A 24,824-nucleotide genomic window follows, 5' to 3' on the forward strand; every position below is an offset into this window, starting at 1 on the left:
TAATGTGTCAGCATCTCCATCAAGGCTATGAGAGAGGTTCATAATGGAACACTGTCTGTCGCTTTGTGGGTGCCAACCTGGTCTGGATTTAAGCTCCTAATGTCGGTGGAGCCTGAGGCTAAACCGAAACATAAAACCTCGAGCTGAACCTAATTTCGCTCCGCCGTTCTCCTGGACGCATTACTTAGGGTTGAGATTGAGTGAAAGAGGAAGGGAACCTGAATAGCTGAACTGTAATTTGCTTTGTTTCAGGGCCGCGCTGGGCTCCCAGGAGGTAGCTTTTCGTTTCCCAGACGGACCGACAAAGGACATTTAACTCATCCTCAGGTTCGTTTGATGTTTCTTGGGTATTTATCTATGCCCCCCCCCCCCCCCCCCCGCCCCTTTGGGAGGGGCTGTCACCCTTTTGCGACGGACCCCTGTGCTTTTTTTCCCTTGCTATTTTACCACTCATTTGTTGTTTTATTTCCACAGGTTTTACCAGTGATTTAGATTTGGAAATGATCGTGTTACCAAACATGTCCTTACATGACCCAGACCTCCCACAAAAAAAAAAAAAAAAAACAAGAAACAGGGGATGAATTACAATAATCTATATCATTGACTGCTGGACTCTAGCCCCATCGTTGCACTATTTTCCATGTGTACCACTCCAGCGTCCCATCAGCCACCTCTTCAAAACCCAGCCTTGACACCCTGGCCGTTCATTAGCTTAATTAAATCCTCCAGCAGAACAAGGGCTTCTTTACTGGGCCGTGGTGCATCAAGGCCTAATTTGCATATGCAGATTTAATGAGAGCACAGGAGCAGATGCAATATGATGATAATTATCAGCTTTGACAGTCACCTGTGACCAATCGACTTTTTTCTCAAGCTCCACCAGCATGTTGAAAAAAACACGCTCATTTTAAATGATTTTCCTTTTACTACATATATACATATATATATATATATACATACTATACATATATTTACTACTTTTGATCCAGTTTAGATTCATTACAGTTTACTATCACTATTATCATTTCTTTTCTCAGACACTGTAGGCAGTCAGCTTGATGACAAAGAACACACTGACCTCTCACTTCTTTTTATAGGCACCAAAATCTCGACCTCCGATTTTCCAATTTGGAAATGGTTGTACAAAGTTTCAGTCTTTGGTACAAAACAGTTCTCAAGGATCGTTTTCGTTCTTGTTTTCAAGACAAAAAAACACGACATCAGAAGGATTTCATAAATTCGGTTCATTTCAATTATAATGAAGGTAGGTGAATATGTTTGTCCCTGTTGTCTCGTGTGAGTATCATGGAGACCAATTTCTAGCAATTTATCGGCGTCAGAAGGTTCTCATGAAAAAATGAGGCGATACTGCCCTCTTCTGGTCAAGATGCAAACATGCAATTTCCCAGTTTCCAACCACATTATCGCTGAGATATGAGGAGTTAATGCGGTCATTATATTTTAGGTCCTAATGTAACACACCCCTTTAAAGAGTTATTGGTTCAGCCTTACTGTACACAGACCCATAACGCAGTTATTTTAACTATACAAAAAAAAAAACTGTATGAAGTAAATCACACACACAATGCTTGGATTCATCAGTCCCAGAGAAGCCCTGGTTAAGTCTATCTGTAAAGTCCTGTTATGTTACTTTCTGGACACTGATGGTTTTCTCACATTTACAACCTCCGCATCATCCTGTGCCTTCTGTCTCTTAACTGTATTTGCATGTCTTCTGTTTTTGTTTCGGCTTGTTTTGTTTTCGCGCGTGTGTGTGTGTGTGTGTGTGCGTGTGCGTGTGTGTGTGTGTGTGCATGCGTTTGGAAACAGACGCAAGTCATCTTTACTGTGTTAGGCTAACCAGTTAATACTTTTAGTTATTTTAACTCAGCACATGTCAAAGCATAGAGGCAGGGATAAAGAGGAGGATCTTACATGGGCAGTCGTGACACTGCACTGTGAGTACCTCCAACAATTAGACTAGTCATATAATGTAATAAGAATTTACATTGTAATTACAGAACACAACACAAATGCACCAGTGTTTCCATATACGGTATTCCATTCCGCTGATTTTGATGGTGGTTAATGTATTCAAAGTCAGTTTTTTCAGTCTGGAGAAAAAAAAAAAAAAAAAAGAAAGAAAGAAAAAAAAAAAAAGAGTAGTCAAGTTGTGATGAAGTGTGGCAGGGCTGTGTCTTTCTCACGTTCAAGCTGTGAAACACTGAGAAGCACAAGATGGAAAGAGAAGTGTGAGAAAAGAGACGGGAGGATTTTTTTTTTTTTGCGGCGGCGGCTTCTCAAGGATGTCTGTTTTCCAGGAAATGAATGAACACAAATAAATGAGAAAAAGATGTCTAGTTCATAACATCTGTCTCACAAACTACACAGAACACTCTGAACCAAAAGTAAATGTGTGCGTGTGTGTGTATGTGTGTGAAAGAGAGTGAGAGAGAGAGAGAGAGAGAGAGAGAGTAAGAAAGATGATAGTTTTCAAAGAGCTGGGCAAAGACTTGGTTCTGTGATGTGGATAAAAGACTGTAGCATGCTGAAATGGAACATAAAGCCCTGACTCGGTGTATAGAATGTCTTCCAATCTCTTCCACCAGACCTTGGACCAGCTCACCCACAGAGAAGGAGGCCCCAGCCTGGGAAACACCTTCCCTGCCAATGTGATAACTTGATATCCAGAAACGTCTACATAGTACCTAAGCTCCCTCCAAGTGAATGCCAACACAAACCACAAATCTTACTGGACCAGGCCACTTGTACATCAGTGTAAAGCATAGAAAGACACACAGACAGACAGACAGACAGAGAGACAGACAGATAGATAGATAGATAGATATATAGATAGATAGATAGATAGATAGATAGACAGACAGACAGATAGATATCCTCCTATTTGTCATTTAGGGTTTTTCCCCATGCCTTGTGGCTAGTAGGGCTATGACCTTGGTTAAGTGCAATCAATAAAGGGAGAGAAATGAGAGTCAAGCCACTCTTCTCAGATAAATGACTCGGCAAAGCTAGTACGGAAATGTGGCTTTAATGGCCTCTATCTTGTTGAAGTCAATAGAGTGACAGTTAGTGGTTGTAAAGACCAATGGTTCTGACTGCAAATGAATCAACCATGAACTGAGTGGTTGCACACTCTGTCAGTTTTACAACTAAGCTACGTGCACAATTCTCAAGTCAGTATTAAAAAAGATTTAAATGTTTTGTAGACAATAAAGTTTTCATATTAATATACTACGTGATATAAATGAAGTTTGTATGCACTGTATGTGTTAGTGATCTTACAAAGAAATGTCAGCTGAGGCTCTAGAATGGGTCCAAGTCAAACAGAGTTCAAAATGAGAATGTAACTGTAGCTGCAGATATTCTGCCCATGGTAGGAGGCCACATTTCCTACTGTTGCCTGTTGTCTACATACATCGTTCTACAGGACCAAACAGTGGACACTCTGAGTAAAGACAATAAGGAGTGAAGGTATCAGCTATTTTGGTTTGCAAGGCAGCCGATAAAGGTAGGATACATCTCTCAGAAGGTATTCATTTCTCAGGCGCAATTCTTTAAAGCTTTAAAAACTCTTCAATGCTTAAATGATTATTTATCTTCACCACTGAAATTAAACAACATTAAAAAATCCATCCTTCTCAGTGGACAATTTCAAGTATTGAGTTATGCGACTCTGCATCCGTGAAAGGTCATGAATGTTGCTTGAAGCAGATGAAGTACACAGTAAGCAGGGATTTTGTCTTTTGTCAGGTTCGTGTATTCAGTAGGGCACCGTTTTGGCTCCTTCGTGTGCATTCTCTGAAGCGAACTGTTCTTAATTTAGCGGGACTAGATCCTTCTGGACCACATCCAGGGCCTGATGATACAGAACCTTACAGACCCTTCTGGGACAGATGACTGAGAGCAAAGACCTGTTCCAGAAACAGTATGTAAGACACACACAGATTTTACACTTTGTTGGTTTTATGAGTCTCCCCCGCCCTTGCTTTCCTGGGCTTAAGGTTAAGTTGCCCCTTAAACCTCACCACGCATCAGGAGTGAGAACTGGATTACACTGGAGATGAGGAAGATGTTGTCGTCTTGGACTTTGCTTGCTGACACCTCCCACCCGCTCCGAGTCCTGTATGGGCCTCCCTGAACTCTAGTGCCGTGACAACGGTTCCTTTGTGGGCACCAAGGGCTCAGTGAAGCCTGGTTCCAACTCTCTTAATGACGACGCCCTGTCCCCCAAGAGAAGCAGCAGCGAGTGTGACCTGTCCCAACTGACACCATCCATGTTCCTGATCTGCCAGACATCCACATGGATGTTAGAGGGCCAGTTCACCACAGTCCATTGATACATCACATGAGCAGAGACTGTACCAATTATTTCGGGCTCCTCCCCACAACTCTTCATTCTCCTCCGCATACAAGGCAGGGTCCTGTTACCCATTTAACAGTAGATCCGCCCCCAAGGTATGGTAAACAGACATGATTCATGCGTGGAATGGGGTGGGTATTAAGATGTATAATACGAATGACCCATTCATGTATTATCATTTGATAATCACTTAAAACTTGCTTCTGAATACAAGCTCTGTGGTTTATTGTTGTTGTCTACAGGTGACGGCGCTTCATTACGTGAAATACTGTATACTTGCTATACCAATCTCTGTAAACACTCTGTAAACTATTTACCTGTGACAAATGACCTGTTTGTGATGAAACAGTGGGCCAGTGTAGCTGGTTGTAATACCCAGTCATCACCTTTACGCTGCTCTGCCTTATTTGGAGAGACAGAGGTAGGGCGGGGTATCACTGAAAAAATTTCGATACTGGTACCCGTATCGATACCTTGACTTCGATACCAGTTCCTGGACAATACTTTTTTCAATAGCAATTTCATAAAATCCATTTTAACAAAAAGAAAGTTACATTACACATTATGGTACAAATCTTTAGCTTTATTTTTCAACTCTTTGGCATTTTTACACACTCAAAGCAGTTTCATAACATAAAAAATATAAACCTGTTTACCACAATGTGGTTTAATTTGTCTGTTTCAACTCTTTACTGTTATGCGTCTAGCATAAAAGTAAAGAGTTAGCACCTTTTTCCACTCTATCTATAGCCATAAACTAAAGCTACACTCAAACAATATCCAACATTACATGGTGGTCCCAGTTTAAGTCATCAGCACCGCACCTATTACATTAACGTTTAATTTAGTGAATAACCATGTACTATTTGGCTGAATTTTTAACTTTGCTAATCGTTACGTGCTAAAATCCCAGTCATAACACTGTCCTTATCGGATGAGGGGGAATCCAGTGGTGGAGATTTTGAAGGAGGCCCTGTAACGGTTAGTCAGACTTGTATAATAATGAGAGGAAGATGGCTGTGGTCCGCTCTTCTTGGAGTTGAACACGGAGTAACTTTCTGCTCTTCAATTTATTCCATGCACGTCGAAGTGGTTCATCAAATTCGTCGTGTTGCCGGTCCTGGCAGCAATGTCCTTTTTGCATCGCGATATTGGGGTCGAGCCTTATAAAATGGAGGCACGCTTTTGATCTCTCAGACATTTTTACACCTACTATGCGACACACACTGTAGTCAAGCCTCTCAAAATAAGACAACACACACATGAGCCCCGTCTCTGGGCATAACATAGTGTTTTTCCTGCATGCTTCTACAATGTGTCTGTGCAACGTCACATTAGACAGCCAATCACCAGCATTATTAGATCTTGGTACAAGCACGCTGCATGCTTACTGGCTCACCGACACTGATGAGATTTACTCCTTAGGTATCAAAATTTGGTACCAAATGACAAGGCATTTTTCAATACTTGATAGTATCTAAGCAATTTCGTTCGGTGCCATAAAAGTATCGAAGTTCGGTACCCAGCCCTAGACAGAGGCCAGTACTTTGTTAGAGTTTGTAATGATGACCTTAGTGTTAGGACTCAGGTGCAGTGTGCAGAGTTCACAGCAAAACAAATCCAGTGTTGCTCTTCACTCAGCACATGATTACTGGGGTATATGTCTAAAGAATGCCCAAAAGAAGAGAAAAATCCATAAACTGAGAAGATCACTGCATTGCCATGGGTCTGACAACAAGAAATTAATTCAGTTAAAAAACTCATGTTGCCGGTTTTTCGCAACCTCTGCATCCAGAATCACAACCACTGTTTAAAAGGCCATTGCTCTTTACCCTCATATGCTAATGGTTTGGGATGTAACGATACCAAAAACTCATGGTACAATAATACCACGATAATAAGTCCACGATACGATATTTCTCACAATATTGAAAAATAAAGAAAAATTCTGATTTGAAAAAATGTCCTTTATTAAATAATAAGTCAACATTTTTTACTTGTATAAAATTTGTTTTTCCTTTTAACTTAAAGTGCTTCTGCTTTAGAAGCTAAAGCGACTTTCATCTACAGATATTGCATGCACACACTTGTTTTTGGTTTTTTTGGGGGGGGGGGTTGTTTGTTTGTTTGGGGTTTTTTTTTAATATAAACGTGATAATTGTCAATGACAGCCTGCGATGGCCAGATAGCAAATCGAGGCTACCGTGATCCGCTATACATATATACATGATTTGGCTTAGGCAAACGTAACGCCTGGTAAATCAGAATGTTTATGACGACAGTAATTCCACACTACTTAACGGCAAAAACACAAAAAAGAATCTCCCTTTACACGCAAATGAATGTACAAATCTGGCTCTCTTGGTGAGCTACGTAATTAACTTGCTTAGCCAGCTACACAACATTTCCAGTCTGTAACTTAGCAGGGTGACATTAGCAATTGCCCTACATCCACCCAGCATTTGTGCAGTGTGCACTGACAGCATTTGGTTCTTAGAGTTGCCCACCATTACATGCAGATATCATGATTTGATGCTTCATAATGACAAAACAAATGTAGCTTTAAAACTAAATGCTAAATGTGTGCAGTTAACATTGCTTCTTTTCCTATTACACTTGTGTCTCCCTGGCAGCGGCCAACAACCTCCTTTCCCACCGAACTCTGACCTGTCAAATAAAGCTCTTTAACTGGCCAGCCTGGATGTACCACACACACTGCCTTTAAGCTGTGTGTTCAGTTTTTTGTTTTTTTTTTCAATCATCATCTTGTCTGGCTAAAGTGTCTTAATCAATACGCTACAGTTTTTGACAAGGAGAGACAGTAGAACGCAGATATACTAGCGAAAGACCATGATTTCATTATGGTCTAACGACAGGTTTCGAGACATTTTACTTATCGCGATATCCCAAAATTAGATATATTGATATATCACTACTAAAGGTATATCCCATTTCCATAGCACTGTTTTTGGCAGGGCATGAACAGCTTAAATTTGTTTGCTATGGGCTAATTCACTCATAAAGTGTAGGCGTGATTTGTTTATGGTGCTGTATCCTACACTCAGATATCCATGCTATCTGTTGCATCAATTTTATCAACAATGAGTCACCAACAACCTGAAACCCTAAATTGTTTTCAAATATTGCTCTAGTAGCCCACAACTACCTGACGGCATTGCATCCTTCTGGTTAACGTCCTAGCTATCTCGCTGGAGCTACAGTTACTTCGAATAAGTAGTAGTTGATATCCACTGACGAAAGAAAATTTATGTCTCTCCCAAATTCAATGACTGCTTACCCTGTAGCAGGATAAACATGGCGAATCAAAGAAAAAAAAAAACAGCACAGGAATGAAATATTTTCAAAAATTATTTTTATCATTTCCTCACACAAATTATTGTGAAGTCAACATATATTGTAGATGTCCCAAAATGAATTCGTATGCCCCAAAGTATAGGAGGGAATTAACCATCTAAAGCTGTGACAGGTTAGAAATAGTGCCAACATTGCAGAAGAACGCCCTTCCTACTGTTATTACGAGGCTGAGGCTGAGAATAGACATTTGACAAAAAGCTGTGAGAAATACAGTAGGCCTTATGTAATTCAAAGAGAGATTTCTGGGTCCCAGTTATGGCCTTAATTAATTAGTTAATTGGCCTTAAGTAATTGTATTTTAACTGAAGGAACTCATAACTCTTCCGCTACTGAACAGTAGGTAATTATATTATGTACGAGACGATGTGTGTAGTTTGCAAAATGTTAGCTCGCATGAAAAACACTACATTTAGGTTCCTCTCGCATCTGATTAGAGTCTCAGTCATACAAAAACAAGCTCCCTCCTTTTTTTCTCTCGAACTCGAAGGACAGTAATCCGACGTGACAATAATGAAGCACTAAAATGTCCATATTCAAGCATTTTGCCCTCAACTGAATTAAATTTAACTGGGCAATGCCTTAAGGCTAGAGTCCTGGAGCTCTCCTGATAGACTCAGAATGAAATAATTAAGTATGTAAAACAAGCCACTACAATCATGCCACAAAATCTTGTGTTATTTGTATATTGCTATTTTGTAATTCTTAGGTGCGTAGTTGGTCGCGGGCCCAAGATGCAGGTTTTACTTTGGCACTTATGACATCACTAAGACAGCATATAAAAAGGCTTCGTTGCAGAATTGGCATTTGCCATTTTGCACAGTGAAACGAGCAGCAGCCAGCAACCGTTATTATTGTGATTATGTTCATATCATTTTCTTCGACGGTAAGTAACATTATCGTAAGTTAGCCTAACGTAACATTGCTAGCTAACGTTACCTTAACCTGGCTAGTTTAACATTAGCATCACCAGTATGTTAACTTGTGTAACTGAGTGTGTGAACTAATATTTATGCAGGTCTGTTCAAGAATTTAAAAAAAGAGGAACAATAAACATAGAACACAACAAAACTTTAGGTACAGAATATTTACAGAGTATTTACAGACTTATTACAGACACCGTAAACAACATGAAAGTTCTCAAACCGTGAATGTTGTTAACTTCTTTGCCGCAACTGTGCTGTGGTGTTGCATGACCATTTTTCGATTTCTTTCCCTTATCTCTGCACCTGTTCTGCACATAATGAATTTTTTTGATTCCATTCATCTCTATTAGAGTTGCATGCTCTGGGTGCATCCGTTACAGGAATTGAAATGCATCCAACCTATCAAGTGCATCCTGCATGTTTTCTGAACAGGGGTTTTGACTAGAGGCATTTGACTGCACATTGGCATGGAACTCCTGCTCCAAAAGCTGGACTGCACTAAAAAAACAAAAAAAAAAACATTGGATGGCCTCATTAGGTTCACGCTGGATGTGAATTTTTTAGCATTAATGAACGGATGGTCCTCTGGAGCTGCATATGCAATGTACTACAGCCCTTCCTCCTTATTGCAAAAGGAGGTGCAGAAAGCCCAGTGCAGAAAGGAAAGAAAGTGTCCAAGTTGAGTTTGAGAAAGAAAAAGAGGGCAGCAAAACAAGAGAATGTGAAGAAAGTCGTCGGCAAAGTTCTTCTGACAATTCATCGTGAACCTCAAAACATCAAAGAAACAGGAACATGAAGAAGAGCTGCAAATGGCAAACGAAACTGTGGATGGAATGTTACAGAACATCAGGGTGGAAAGGAGCCAGTCTGGAACACCATCCGCGTCGGAGGGCCATGTCCGCAGCGGCAGCTCTGTTAACCTCCCGGGTACCCCAACTCCAACTGATGTAGCGGACAGCGTAATTCCAGGCATGAGAAGCACGGTGGTTGATGATTCAGAGCTTGAGTCATCTCTGAGCGACAAGCTCAGGAAAACCATGCCTGTGGTGGTGGAAACAATCATCAAGAGAGTGGAAGCAATGGATGAGGAGGACGTTACTTTAGACCCCAGTGATCCCGTTACTATTCAGAGGCGGATTGAGAGGCTGAGGTCCACAGAAGGACTTCAAGAGATTTCCCATGATCTTGCTAACAAGGTTCATCAGCTGTTTACTGAGTGCACTGATATACCTTGTGTCGCACCAGTGGTTGCTGGTAGCATGTCAGATTCAGTTGTCTCTGCAATTCTGCACATAGAGGAGAAAACAGAAGAACCTGTGGTCCTAGAGATGGTTTATATGTTTATATGAGGAGTCTGTGAAAAAGCTACAAGTCCCATGACTGTTTCCTCATATGACGTCTTGTGTTCAAGACAGCTTGATTGTACTATGTAATTGTACACGTAATGATACAGTCAAACCTGTCACCAAACTGATTCATGATGAGGTTATGGATACAATTAGCAGTCAGATTGATAAGGCCATGAAGGAATCTTTCAGTGCTACAACCATGGATGTTCCACTGTCCTCTACCACTGCCTTGGCTACTGACAAAAAGACTGATGAAAGTGTTACGATTGCTCAAGATTCAGCCACATCTGTCATACCATCCGTGGCTGAGTCCGAGTCCAACGCCATTAACAGTGTCTCCACCCTCATTTTAGTCAGACTGTTCTCTAAGTTTGAGACTCGTAAAGAGCTCACATCAAAGATATCAAACCAGATTGTTAAAGGGGCCCCGCGTGAGAACCGGATGGCCAAGCCTCTGAAGTAACGGGCACTTTATACACTGATGTGGTTAAAACGACTGGATATGAGAAAGTTCTAAAAGTGGCACAGGATCCTTAAGATATCTCTATCGACCACGCCACTGCAGAAAACACTCAAGCGGGAAGGCACGTCAGCTCCATCTACCGTGCAGGATGGATCTGAAAAGGCTGTTAGATTAAGGCTGAGAGGAAAGGATGGAGGGGAAAATTGAGCGTTAAGAAAAAAAAACGCAAGGAGAAGACCAAAAAGGAAAAGATCTCTGTCAAGGATGCTGCATCTGCTTCTGCAATTGTAGAGTCACCAGCCGACCCACTCTCCTCAGTGTCTCCACAGAACGACAGTGAGCCTGCAGCAAAGAGGAAACCGGGAAAACGCAACTTTTTCAGCCGTCTGTTTGCCACCATTTTCAAGACCTTCAAGTCCTAAATTCCATCCAAGGACGTCCAGCTGCCTCTCCACCATGTCTGTACTGAAGATAACGCCAGGAAAAGACAACACGTCCAGTTGACTGTTTACCATCATTTTCATGCTCATGTCCTGACTTCCACTCAAGGACAATTAGAGCCTGTCAAGTCTTAAAACACCTATTTCAAATAAAATTTAAAAAAATATCATTTTAATTTTTCTGTCTGTGTGTGTCTGTGTGTGCGTGTGTGTCATAACCTGAGGCAAATATATCTAATATGTATAGTTGTGCTTGTAAAAACTATCAGAGCATTTCTAAGCCACCTTAACACAACATCTCCTTTAGACAAAACTGACTTAGTGAGTTAACTTACTCTGATAAGCACTTGTGTGTAGTACATAGAGAAAAGAGAATGTTTGTAACATTTGCACACACACACACACACACACAAAGTACAAATAGTGTTATTACGATGTCTTCTCAGTGACCCTTTCATTTATTGTACATTTAGTCTTGTTTAACTCTAATAATAAACACATACAAACACATTAGTCAATGTTGTCAATGACAATTCATCTTCATTTCAACATCTACAATGACTACATGCCACAAATGTGTATATACAGTAGGCTATATGAATGAGATGTAATTGTCCTCAGTTCACTTAATTTCTGTTATTTACTACATGTCTACTACTTGTATTGTATCGTCTTGCTTGTGTGAATACATTAGTTATTATAACATGTCCTTCATATTTCTAATGAACTTCATCCTTAAAATTGCAAAAGGAAGCAGAGAGATAAAAAAGCAAAACTTCATTGTAAATGAAACACTACCAGGAAACCTGAGAGGGAGAAACTCACCATCAGAGAGTCAAATCACACTGGCAAAAGGAAAATGAAAACATTACAGGCGTGAATGTTTGACAGTATTACTATTCGGAAGGAGAGGCACAAAACAGAGACAAATACATAGCAGATTCACTTAACTGATAGACGACTGTGAGCATCAGTCTAAAAGTGAACGATGCAGAAAGGTCGTTGACACTTCGTAATCTGGGATTGCTGACACTGGATAAACTGGACCCTCTTAGTCTGGCGAGCTGCACCATTGTTTTTTTTTTTTCCAAAAAGTAATTAGCTGTAAGGAAAGACTGGGAGTAGATTAGGCTTTTGCTAATGACAGACATATAAGGCGCTAAACAGGCTTTGTGTCATTAGACTTGGTGCCAAATTTGGATTTGAAGCTTGTTTCTGCTTCATTCAGGCTAATGCTCTCATACGTATACTGTTTCACTGAGTACTTATTTATATACATCTGTGTAGACATTAATCGTGTACATGATGAATTACAGTAGAACTATTAGTATACTTCTAAAATTTCACTGAAGTTCCAAAAACCTCAGGGGTGAGATTTAAATAAGAAACACAGAGGAAAAGTGAATAATAATTCTCAGTATGTTGACATCATTATGACATCATTATCATTATAATTTCAGTGGTGTTTTTACCTATTGGATAACTAAGAGTAGTAATTAATGTTTTATTATCTCCAGGTGCCCGGTCAGTTAAATTTCATGATTGTGGTTATATTTTTCTGTCACACCTAACACTGTAAATTTTTCAGCTATGTGGTTGCTCACAAGAACAAGTTTTGCTCCATTTCTCTGTTAGAGTATGGTGGGAGATTAAACTGGTTTCCCAGTTGTTATAAAATGGTGATGAGAGAGATGAATGTGAAAGGTTTGGTTGCTATTTTCCCCATTTTTACCAGTAGATGGCAGCAGACGTGCCAGTATTAGAAAATAAACCCCAAGCAAATGACACAGCAAGATAGAGTCATGTCAATGCTTCTCTCGTACTTTGGCTAAATGTCTCAATCAGTCACTAAAAAATATTATTTTAGCTTATAAAACATATGTATAGATATCACATACATCCTTTGGAATAAAATACGAACGCTCATAAAAACTGCAGAGATCCCAAAACAAATATCTTCCTCATCTCTCCATAGATAAAAACCCTACCACACTCACAGTCTATTGAATGAATGTATTTTCATCCCAAGCAGTGCGTGTTGTATTTTTATCCACGTGTAAATTGCGTCCTCACGTGTCCCCATGCCCACGCGTTCCCAGACGCACCCCGGTGTGTGTCGCGCGTCCTCAGAAACATTAAAAGGTTGTCAGCGGTCCCTCCGTTTGGCCTTGCGTTGGTCTCAGCTGCACGCTGCCCTTGTTGTGGTCAGTGGAGTAGTTTTGAAAATGGAGAACATAATGGAGCAGGGAGGAAACTGAGAAACCGGGAGTCACTTTTTTTTTTGTTTTCTACTTGTGAGAAGTGGGTCAGAGGAGGACCAGGTGAGCAAACAAGGCTATCAAACCCCTGGTAACACAAACAGTGTTTTCAGTGCAGGGGCTGTCAACTAACAGTCACTTAGGAGAGTGTGTAGTTGTTCACCATTTTGTTTTAATGGGGGGAGGGGGGGTGCTTTATCATACGGTGGGAAAAGTTATGATTTCATTAGATATATAAGGGGAACACTATGCACACGCATGCTTACTGTGGGGAGAAATATCGCTTTGCTTTATGGCTGTAACTTTTAGAACTGAAATGTGCCTCATGGCTTTTGTCATGATGAAGTATTAATATTACAGAGACCTGTGCTTGCTTAATTACTATATGCTGCAAAAATGTTTCCCTGTGTTAGAACAATGAGCATTTATTATGTGGAAGACAAGGCCTCTGTGTGTCTGCAACACCTGGGAGCGAACACCAAGTATCCTGAGCTCCATGAGAGAAGTTATCTTGTAAACCCCCCACACATGTCCTTGGAAGTTTGTCTCACTGTATGAAAAGCTCTGCACTCCTTTTACCTCAGCAAGAACTGGACTTCACCTCTGAGGAGTGCTTCTCCCGTTATCATGTAATAAAGAAGAAATGATTCACCACATCTGAATTTGTTGTCTCTGAGATTAGCAAATCTCATTACAGGGGGACTCCAAATTTCCCTTACAATACTCAGACCTCTCCCTCTCTCACTCTTTCTCTTTCTTTCTATCTCTCTCTCTCTCTCTCTTTCTCCCTCTGCGTGCACGTGTGTGTGTCTCTCTCTCTCCCTCTCTCTCTCGCTTAATCTCTCTTTCTCTCTCTGTCTTTCTCCCTCCCTCTCTCTCCTCTCTTGTTCACAGTTGTTTTCTTTTTTTTTTTTTTTAGTTTAATTTGCCGTAGGGGTGTAACCATTACTCACACGTACACTTCACGCGCTCTGCCTTATCTGATATAAGCACATACCTGTTCACGCGAAGAGAATCCCATCTGAATATAACATGTGTTCTTCTTTTTTTTTTGCTCTCCAATAAATTCCCCCCCCCCCCCCACCAACAGGCTCTGCTCACCTCTCACTCACTGGATACTTAGTAAACATGGAGGCATGCCAAGTGAGTTTAGAGAGAAATCCATTTCATTGATTGGCAAGCTTTGCAAAAAAAAAAACCCAAAAAAACACAGTGGTACCAAAAAGTATTTGCAGACATACCTACGTCTGTGTTTTCTAGATTTGATTTGTTATGCTAAACCTATGGCATATTTTAAGTGGTTTATTCTGTGTGAATGTAAAGTTGGAGTTGTTGCCCTTTTGTTGTTGTTGTTGTTGTTGTTGTTGTTTTTTCTGATGCTTGTGTCTAATCAAAAATCGAATAACCCCTATGCTCCATTGCTTCTATTTTGAGACGACATGGTAGAGCAGCGTGTCTGAAGAAAAAAATAAATAAATAAGTAAAAACTAAGTCTCCTCTCCTCGCCTTGAGATTCTGAGGCCGGGGGACCCGAATAACGCGGCGATGAGATGAAAATCGATGCAGGAAGCAGATCTGTTGCCGGCTCCACCGCGACAAGGTCACGGGCCTATCATGTTCTATTTCCCGTTCGGGGGCCAATCGGCACGCGACGCGCCTCGTCCCAAAACCGGTCGAATGCCCCCGTTAGCTTCATCTGAGATATTTAAATACATTTAAATGAACCGAGATGCCTCTTCTGTTTTGGGTTGAGGCGAGGCAATAAAGCTCTGTGAGCGCATCAGATGAGCCGAGAACGAGGCGCCATCGGGATGATTTGAGCGCTCAGCAGACGTTAGCTGCGGGAGAGCCAGTTGCAGTTAAAAGCCAGAACAACCATATGGAGACATGGCAGAGTGGATAAAAGATTGAATTTACCGCCGTGGCGCTATTTAAAACTGAGCGGAAAAAAACCCTGATTGATTGTATCAAGCCCAGTCACCTAAAAATAGACTGAGATAATGTTTGCACATAGAATCTAACTTGAAACAGGGAGCATGAGCACATGCTAGCATTCACTTACAAACTGTTCTTACATGTGTAAACGAGTTTACTTTTGAAAAGTTGGGGGGCTTTCTTTTTCTTTCTTTTTTTCTTTCTTTCTCTATCTCTTTCTTTTTCTTTCTTTTCTTGTCTTCTTTTTTAAATAATATTCAGTGTTTTGAGGTAGCAAAAGTTCTTTAACTCGTTGAAAAAGAAAGAAATCTGGGAGACCCCTGGCAAAAATGAGTCTTTGTAAGAAGATGAAGCACGAACCGCGGCGTTTGGCGTTGATCTAAACAAAGTTCCTCTCTGAAAGCGTTTTTTGTGAGTGATGAGTGATGCTGAGACTGACTGGCTGACGTAACTGATTAGCCAAGAGTAGGAAAGACAGAGAGGCAGATGGCAGGCTGTGTGGCATGGTTAGGCAGCATGACTGATCCTTCCTTCCGGGCTTCGTCAGGGCCGTGTTGTTGTGTTGAAAAAGAGGGTCGCTCTTTCCCTCCCTCTCTCTCTCTCTCTCTCTTTCTCTCTCTTTATCAATTCAATGCAGAAAAGTTTATTTCGTGTGACTGTATCGCCAAAGCATGTAACATAACAGCCACCATATAGAATGAACTCGAAAACAAAAGTCATAGAGAGAGAGAGAGTCCTTACCTGCCCCACAAAAATAGTCTGGATTAGAAAACCATCTCTCTCTCTCTCTCTCTCTCTCTCCTAAAACACGTACTAAAAATAAAACCACTTTGATGTATTGTCAGTTTCTGGTTAGGCTTCCTATAAAGGTTATTTTTTGATTGCCCTGTATGTGTTTTGAGAGACAGATTAGACAAGGACATTCACTGGCTGGAGAAAGAGCCCCAAAGTGAACGCATATCAAGCTTATTAAACACAGCTCCATGCTGCAGGGGTCACAGCTGCCAGAGCGTACACCCAGAGGAACCATCTCTCTCTTTCTCTCCCTTCTCTCTCTCTCTCCCTCTCTCCCCACTCTCTTTCTCTGTCTATCTCTCTCTCTCTCTCTCTGTCTATCTCTCTCTCTCTCCTTCTTTCCCCTCTCCCTCTCTCTCCCCACTCTCCCTCTCTGTCTATCTATCTCTCTCCTTCTCTCCCCTCTCTCTCACACACACACGTACACACTCTCTCTCTCTCCCTCTTTCTGTCTCCTTTTCATTCTCCTGATCTCTTTTGTTTATGAAGGGACAGAACCACTTAAAACTTGGTGCATGAATTTACCAGAAGTGAGGTGTGTGTGTGTGTGTGTTTGTGTGCTTTTATTACTTGACTGTTTGTGAACTGGAAATTACTCTACGGCAGCGTGTTTGTTCATCTTCTCAGCGGAGAAGGGTCTGTGTTGGGCAAGTATGAGAAACCTCATGTCACTGTCAAACCAACAATACAAACAAAGTACAAAGTGCTGCCCAACATCTGCTTCCAGGTTCCTGCCTCCATCTCATGCTATAGCTTCCTTCTCCTGTGTCTAAACCCATTACATGATTAGGCTTTTGGGTTTCTATAATTATCTAGTGTTTTATTCATCAACTGGCAGACTAATGTAGTCAGTGCAAATGATGAACTTCTCACTACGCAAGTGAGTCTAGGAGCATGTACGAGGAGAACTAATGAGACACATCAAAATAACTTGATGTGTAGCATAAGTCACTTTATGAGGTTTTCATTGCCCAGTATAAAGAGTGGCAAAATATCATAAAGGCACTGATGTTAAATAATAGTTGTAAAATGCTTATGATTAAACTCAGTAAATGTCATTTAGATGAGCGTTCTCTCTTGATGTGTAGAGGAACATACATCCTTAGCATCGCCCTCCCATCTCGTGATTGGAGGGTTTTCCGGAGTGTAACCTGATCTGGTTGGTTGCAGATGGAAGAGTGGAGTGGAGAACACTGCATTGAGATGCAGTGAAACCATTAAAACAGAAGTGCATTCAGCGCTTTTCAAACGCCGTCCACCAAAATCACCACACGGGCGCTCAGAGGAACGAGAGAAAGAGAGAACGGGAAAGAAAAGAGAATTTGCAGAAAGATGGAGAAGCAGGAGAAAGGAGGAGACAAGAAATGTGTGAGAGGAATAGAGGAGAGAGAGAGAGAGAGAGAGAGAGAGATAGGCTTGAATATGTTAATTGAACTAGCCCTTGAAGAAGGGCACAAGTGAAAGGGCTGAGCTGGCATCAATCATAACCCTCTGTGGGGAGAGAACATTGGACGAACGTTGAGCAAACGTTGAGCAAACGTTGAGTGGACGTTGTTGTCCCCCCCCCCCAGACAAGCCTCCGCCACTTTGATTACCGTCCACCACGGTATTCCCGCTCAAACATCCGAATCGCTCGAGGTGCCTCCAGTTCGCCAACGGTGTGGAAATCACTCCAAAGATTAAAAAAAAAAAAAAAATCAATCCTTCATCATTGCCAAGCGATGAGCATGATCTGTATGTGGTGATTGGATGGTTTATCAATCAGAACACAATGATGCATCATGATTGGCTGTTTAATAGCTGGGGAGCGAATGAGGAAAATTAAAGGGAGAAAATTTGTGATGGAAGTTAGCTCGGTATAAAGGTCACAGCTCTTGTTGAAGAGTGTTCAACTTTCCACTTAAGTGACATTTTTGCACTGAAGAGCCACCATGGAGTCTCACTGGATACCCAAATAAGTCACCTAATGGGCTATTTCTTATTGCAGTACTTTCATTATATATTTCTGATTAACATTCTCCTGTTTCACCTTTTACTTCCTCCTTTGGTTTCAGTTCAATTCAATTCAATTCAATTCAGTTCAGTTCAGTTCAATTCAATTCAATTCAATTCAGTTAAGTTAAGATCAATTCAATTCAGTTAAGATCAATTCAATTCAACTCAATTCAATCCAATCCAATCCAAATCAAATCAGTTCAGATTTATTTGTATAGCACTTTTTCACAACTAAATTGTCTTAAAGCAGCTTTACACAGATCAGTGCCTAATCCCCCAATGATCAAGGCCAGACCAACAGTGGCAAGGACAGACTCCCTAAAATGCAGCAGGGAAGGAGACCTTGAGAGATATCGTAAGTTAGTACAGAAGACATTTTATTTAGGTTTACAGTATAAAGGATTTACAGTATAAAAAATCATAAGAGTTCTAGATTCTATGGTATTTAATGCAAGTTGATGTCCACAGAGTTTTCACACTGGTAAGTATTGGTACTTTAAGTACCAGTAGCTGTATGCTGGTTAGCAATTCCATAGTTTAGTAATTTGGGATTTTTTGTAACCATGTTTATTCTTGATTCTGATATTTTTTTTTCGTTCAGTTAACCCATTTAGGCAGCACACAGAAACTCGGAATGACGTCATCTTCAGAGAATTAGAATTTAGAATTTAGAATGATTCCAGGACTTAGAAACAAAGTTACCACATGTATAAAACCAATGAAACAAGCCTTTTCACTCATGCTGAGCTGTGAACAAAAAAAAACAAAGCTAAAAACTAAAGTCACTGACAATGCCTGCTGACAAATGGCTGATAAGGAAGAATTTTTTTTCAGGCCCAAAATAGCATGAGGGATAGCGCAAGTCGTTTTTTTTTTTTTTTTTGGCGTTTGTTTGATTGCCCACGTTAAAGACTGGAGAGCAGCATAAATAGTTCTAAAAATGACGCTCAGGAGAAAAAGGAAGAAAAAGAGCAGAGCGGTTTTAGTTCTTAAGCACACAGTGTGATTCATACAGACACATGCTCAACTAAGCACTGACATGCAAGAGGGCACAGGGCTGCCCGGAAGACTGCATATGCCATTCATGTGAGAGAGACTTTTTTTTTTCACGCACTCACACACACACACACACACACACACACGCAAACATAAACCTCCCTACCTGTTTATGCATTGTGACATGCATTCACCAAGCCGCAGAGTTTTATGAGTCACCTTTCGCTCTGAATGAGCACAACAAATATCCCCTCTTCCTCCCCTGGGTAGGATCAGCTCTGATTTAGCTGCACATAACTTTCCATGCAGGAGACAGGAGTTCCCCCCATAACCCAACCTCACTGAACTCACCTCCCATATACCGCTTAACAAAATTTCAACCCCCCCCCGACAGACCCGTAAAATTTCCGTTCTACTAAAGGCTTCACAATGTCGCAAATTTTATTGTGTGAGGACGCTCTGTAGCCGGTGAAGCCCAGAGCTTGGAGCCACAAGATACTGAGAAAGAGAGACAGAGAGAGAGAGAGAAGGAGGTAATTTATGACTGACATCCTCCTCACATAGCCATTAGGAGCACATAAGAAATGGAGGGGCCATGTCTGTGACAGGTTGCCTGGGTTAGCTGATTGAGGCCTGATGCTCTAACAGATTGGAAGTGCCAGAGACCAGCACTAACCTTGGCAGATGAGAGGTCCACACTGCCATAAATTTCAGATTGGACAAACCAGCTCGGGGTCGCCCACTCAGAAACACAGCCGGGCCTAAATGGGCAGGTCTTCTCCTTCTTCTACTGCTTTTGAGACCGAAATATACTGTTTTCATTGTGTAAAAAAACAAAAAACAAAACAACAACAACAAAAAAACAAGTTCGTCTACAGGTGACTTTTAAGTTTTATGTGACACTAAGCCCACGTCCAATATCCGTTATGATTTCTCGGAAGAAGGTTGTGAACCTGGTAATGGAAGGGGAAAAAAAAAAAAAAAAAGGAAAACGCTCTCGTCGGCTGCGCTTGTTTTATTTGTGTAATATGTGTCTTGGCCTTGATCCAGAGCGGAGCATTGAGACAGTAACTGGATTATGAAAGCGTCCGGATCTCATCGGGGCCGCCACCCCGCAGCGAAGCCAAAGACAGATTTACGAAGGCGTGACACCGCCGTTTGGATGACATATGGTCTCAAGCCTCTCCCACAGTGAGGTGAGGATTAAGATGTACCAAAGCGACCGGGCAGCTAAACGTTTCCAAATAGCGTTTTGGGGTTTTTTTTCTTTTGTTTGTCTTTTTTTTTTTTTTTTTTTATACCTATTGGTCTGCATCCCTTGGAAAGCTCATTAAATTTAAGGGCAAGCATGAATACAGTATGAATTGAGCAAATGGTGGAGTATAATGTTTTTGTTGTCTCCAAATACTGGCTCAAACAGGCTTTATTGAATTTAAATGAACATTGATGCTTTACTGAATCTAAATAAACATTGATGCTTTATTGAATCCAAATGAACATTGATGCTTTATTGAATCCAAATGAACATTGATGCTATCACTGTACCTATGATTGTTTTAAGAGCTGGGATTATCACTATCTGATGATTCATTCAGAGATTTACGTGATATACCTCCTCGAAGTAGCTATTTCAAAACGCAAACAACGAATGAGAAACTGAAATGACCATATTTGTTTTTCATAACTGACGTACTGTTAGCCTTTTCAGCACTTGAAATGCCTATTAAAATGTATTTAACATTTACGGTTATGAAAATTCTCATTTATGCCTATTCAACTTCACATTTAGATGCGTGGCTATTTACCCTAAATGGAGGTCTGAGATCAGAATTACAGTTGACATTATAATCCATGAGATTAAGAGTAGGAAAAAGAACCTTAACACCAGTTTGAGAACACTTTCCGCCTCAAGTGTTGTTCTGCATAAATTTGTTGATGTTTTTCCAGACATCGTAGCTGGAGGCAATAACAAGATCTGCTAGGCTCTCTCCCCGCAAACACACACACACACACACACACACACACACACACACACATAGATGAAGCACCATCTGAGCTTAAAGGAAGTTGACGTTTTTATCCTTATGGCAGCAGGAGAAGTGGTCTCTAAAGTGCAATGGGCAGCTACTCCACGAGCGGAATGGGAGGCTTGTCAGGTTACGTTGTTGGTTCGTGGCTTTGATGTCTATGAAGTGCTTGTTTCGTTTAGGATGAGGATGGCAAGGGGCAGCCTAAAGGGTATGGATTGTGATGTATACATGGCCACTTCATTGGCAGTACGCTCTGTGTGTGTGTGTGTGTGTGTGTGTGTGTGTGTACAAGTGTGTATGTGTGTATGTTTTCTGTGGATCGTTGTGAATTAAATACAGTGGCAACACAGAGTTTGTGTATGTTTCTTTCTGGATCATCGTGAATTAAAACAGAGAAATAGTGTGTACTCTCTCTGTGGATGGACATAACCGGATTAGCTATTAGACCATGCATAAATGTCATCCTTAGTGTATTAGGATAGCCAGAGCAGAATTTTAAAAAGTGTTAATGCTATCTTAGATCATGTTACTCATGTCATTTTGGATTTGTTGAGCAGTTAGAGGAGTGTTCAAGAATTTGCATTCATTAAAAATGAATAAATCTATTTCATATTACAACTTTGTTGGGTTTTTCTTTTTTTTCTTTTCTTTTCTTTCTTTCTTTTTTCTGAACCAACAAGAGACATCCTTTCTCAGTGCTTAGCCTTCAGGAGATTAGAGGTACTATAGACTAGGAAGAAAAGCCCAAAAGATAAAAAAAAGAAAGAAAGAAAGAAAGAAGGAAGAAAAAGCTTTGTGTCTCTAAGAATTTCTCTCAAATCTCTTCCTGTCTTTTGATGCCTTCCTGTTTCATTTTCTTGGTCATATGTACAGATGTCCATGCACCTTTCACAGTTTCAAAACTAGCCTGTGCGATGCTCTATCTAGGGAGTCATTAGAATGGTAAATTAGTTTAATCATATACCTTAATGTATACCGAAATGCCAGTAATGGGATTTTAAGTATCACTTCATCTGGAAGAACGCCAGCATCGTTCATTTGCCCACAAATTAAAATCATCAACCACAAATTGTCCCGAAGAAAGCTGTAAGTTCTTCAACCCGCAACCGGGCTCATAAAACCAGGGGTCAGCCGAGAGATCGGGGATTAATTTTTAATCTGACCGGACGCCACCGCTTTCGCAATCGCGGCGACGACACATGCAGACGGATGTGTTTTTTTTTTTTTCCTCGCAAAATAACCCCGTTACTTCGGGCTATCGCTCTTACTCTTTCGACTGGGCTTGTGAAGGCCTCGCTTTGATCAATATAAGTGTTTGTTCAGTATAGCCTCCCTGTCAGCACACACACACCGCTCTGCCGCTCCGGAGAAGACTAAATGTTACTGTTGAACAACCAGGTCTGTTTCTTTCCATTACATTTTATGATCATGGATTTGTTCTTTTTCACCGATACAAGTATGGCTTGATTGCCCCTCCCAAAAAAACAAACAAACAAACAAACAAAAAAAAAGCAAAAAGAGAAATATGTCTTTTTCATCGTTTATCGTGGCGATAACACGTTTTTACTAGTGCTGTAATAGCTCTGACCACAGGCTGTTTTAATTCTTTTGTACTGTGTCACATTACAGAGATGTATTCTTATGAAAAAATATAATTCAAGCGTTCTGCCCTAGATCGATGCTTAGATATTACTAATCCATACCTGTGGCAATGATTTAAAGCATTGTCTCAAGGTCGGTCAAGGGCAAAGTGAAGTCCAAAGTGGGTTTCAAATAGTGCAACAAGGATATCATGTAATATTTATGAAATTAGAATTATTTATACCAGCTTGGATATGATGATATGAAGGAAAGCATTACCTGAGTTTTTTGTCTTTTAATTTATGTCAGACTGAATCCTAAACATTCATGTGTTCTTCTAAATTTATGACCCTGAAACATGACCCAAATAAGGCTTTATTCTAGCACAAATATTCGCAAACACTTGAAAAACAAGAAGGTATCTGTGGAATCCAACAAAAAAAAAAGACTTTAGACTCAAGCAAAAATCTATGAATTACAGAATTGACATGTTACTTGAAAGTCAAGATGGTTTGAATGCCATCCAAGACTATAAACGCAGTCATGCTTCACACACATGTACACACACACACACACACAGACGCCCCCCCCCCCCCCCCCCCCCCCCCCCCACACACACCCACACACACACACACATACACATACACACACAAACATACATGATCTATCTGTTCATGACAAATGCCCTGTGTGTGTGTGTGTGTATTTGCAGTGTGTTTTAGTCTCTCTGTGACCACTCTGTCATAATGACATGAGGGAGCTGGAGGCGCCTGCGTGACGGCTGGACAGTTCAAAGCTGACGGACAAAGGCCAGCCAACTGACTCACATTAGCTGACTAACAATGCCACAATCCCTCTCTGTTTTTATCCAGAATATTCCACATCAGAGAGATATTGTGTATGTTCATGACTGGCCAGTAAGATTTGGCTTTCAGTATCCATATCAAATGGGTTTGTTAGAAATGTGTATCTAGTAGTAGTCCTACCGAAGGTCCAGGGGGTTTATTGCTTGGCAGCCTTTCACCTACATTTTATCATATGTATACATGCAGATAAATGTCACTGTTAAATATTTGGCAACTCTGTAAATAGCCACCATAATGGGACAATGTAGACATACTGCTTCGCTCTGTTGTCTTTCTCAGAAATCAAAATCATTTTCATTACTGTTTTCAAAAGTAAATGTATCTGTGATCTTGGCCAGTTGCAGTTACATTGATACCCCGTTGCGTGAAAGAGGGTAATCCACCTAATCCGACACAAGTTTTTCCTCCGTCTCAATCCGGCGTAGGATCCCTCACATTAAAGGACGTATCAGCCCATTCCCCGTGGCCTGCTCAATGTCTTGGAGGTCACTCAATTCCAACTCATGACGGAGATGAGACACCCCAGGAGGACGTTGGAGAAACCATCAAGGCTTCAGTAGAAGGGGATTAATAAGAATCGCACCCAAGATCTCGAAAACCGGTCTAATCCGTCCGCGCCTTGCATCATCCTATAAAATTCCTATCACATAGCCGCGTAGTTGATTGGCCGGCTTCTTTTTGTCTTTTTTTTTTTTTTTTTGCTTCTTCTCCTCTTGCCCGTTTGAAGTCTGCCAGGCTGCTTGCGCCTACCTTTCCCCCCACACAGAGGTTAATTAGATGTGAGCAGTGGCCTCGGCGAAAGAACAGATCCCGGTAAACGACTCTGGGAGTCAGACGGCCGCGGCGCTGATGGTAGGAGACAAGACCACGGACAAGAGTGTGAACAATAACCCGAGACCTGCTCAGCTGCCAGGACCATCATATCCCCTCTTCTGTCAACGGAAAGGACAAAGACCTCATATTTCAGGGTGAGCCCGACAAGTTGAACTTGATTAATCGACTGAAGGTAAACTTCCCGTAATGTGTGTTTTGAGGACACTATCCACTGACGATTACTATAAAAGTTTTGTTTTGTTTTGTTTTGTTTTTAAATGGAATGTCTGTGAAAACATTAATGGTAAGGTCATTGTGTGGTTATTGAAATAGATAACACGATGAAGGAATCAGCCGTGTTCAAAGTGGATCAGAAGCAGAGAACCGTCACTGGTGAGGTCCTGTCCGTTTATTAAGGTTGATATCAATTACAATTACAATTATAATTACAATTTAATCTTCACGAGAGGCTGATTTCTTTAGAGGTCACTTTTGCCATTTTTTTCTCTTTACTCCTGTGTAAATACTTTAATTTGTTTCTGTTAATGTTATGTTTGTTTGTCTTTTTTGGTAGGCTTGAAATGAAGCTCCGTCTCCATGGGCTGACTGCATGACGTCGCCTGA

General features: G+C 40.9%; 1 long non-coding RNA gene across 2 annotated transcripts in view; it reads left to right on the top strand.

Moving 5' to 3' along the window:
• Positions 1 to 22,231: 22,231 nt before the first annotated feature.
• LOC115818545 (uncharacterized) overlaps positions 22,232 to 24,824 on the top strand; it is a 2,802-nt gene continuing 209 nt past the window's right edge. Inside the window, exons 1-5 of one of the 2 annotated variants that reach the window (XR_004025541.1) lie at positions 22,232 to 22,338; positions 23,234 to 23,419; positions 23,726 to 24,355; positions 24,534 to 24,593; positions 24,775 to 24,824. The exon at positions 24,775 to 24,824 is cut by the window's right edge and continues 209 nt beyond it. This is a non-coding gene — a long non-coding RNA (uncharacterized LOC115818545). The remainder of the gene's footprint in view (positions 22,339 to 23,233; positions 23,420 to 23,725; positions 24,356 to 24,533; positions 24,594 to 24,774) is intronic. The other variant, XR_004025542.1, reaches the window with a different exon arrangement.

This window comes from Chanos chanos, chromosome 8, assembly GCF_902362185.1.
Source record: "Chanos chanos chromosome 8, fChaCha1.1, whole genome shotgun sequence".
In the NCBI taxonomy this organism is placed as follows: domain Eukaryota; kingdom Metazoa; phylum Chordata; class Actinopteri; order Gonorynchiformes; family Chanidae; genus Chanos; species Chanos chanos.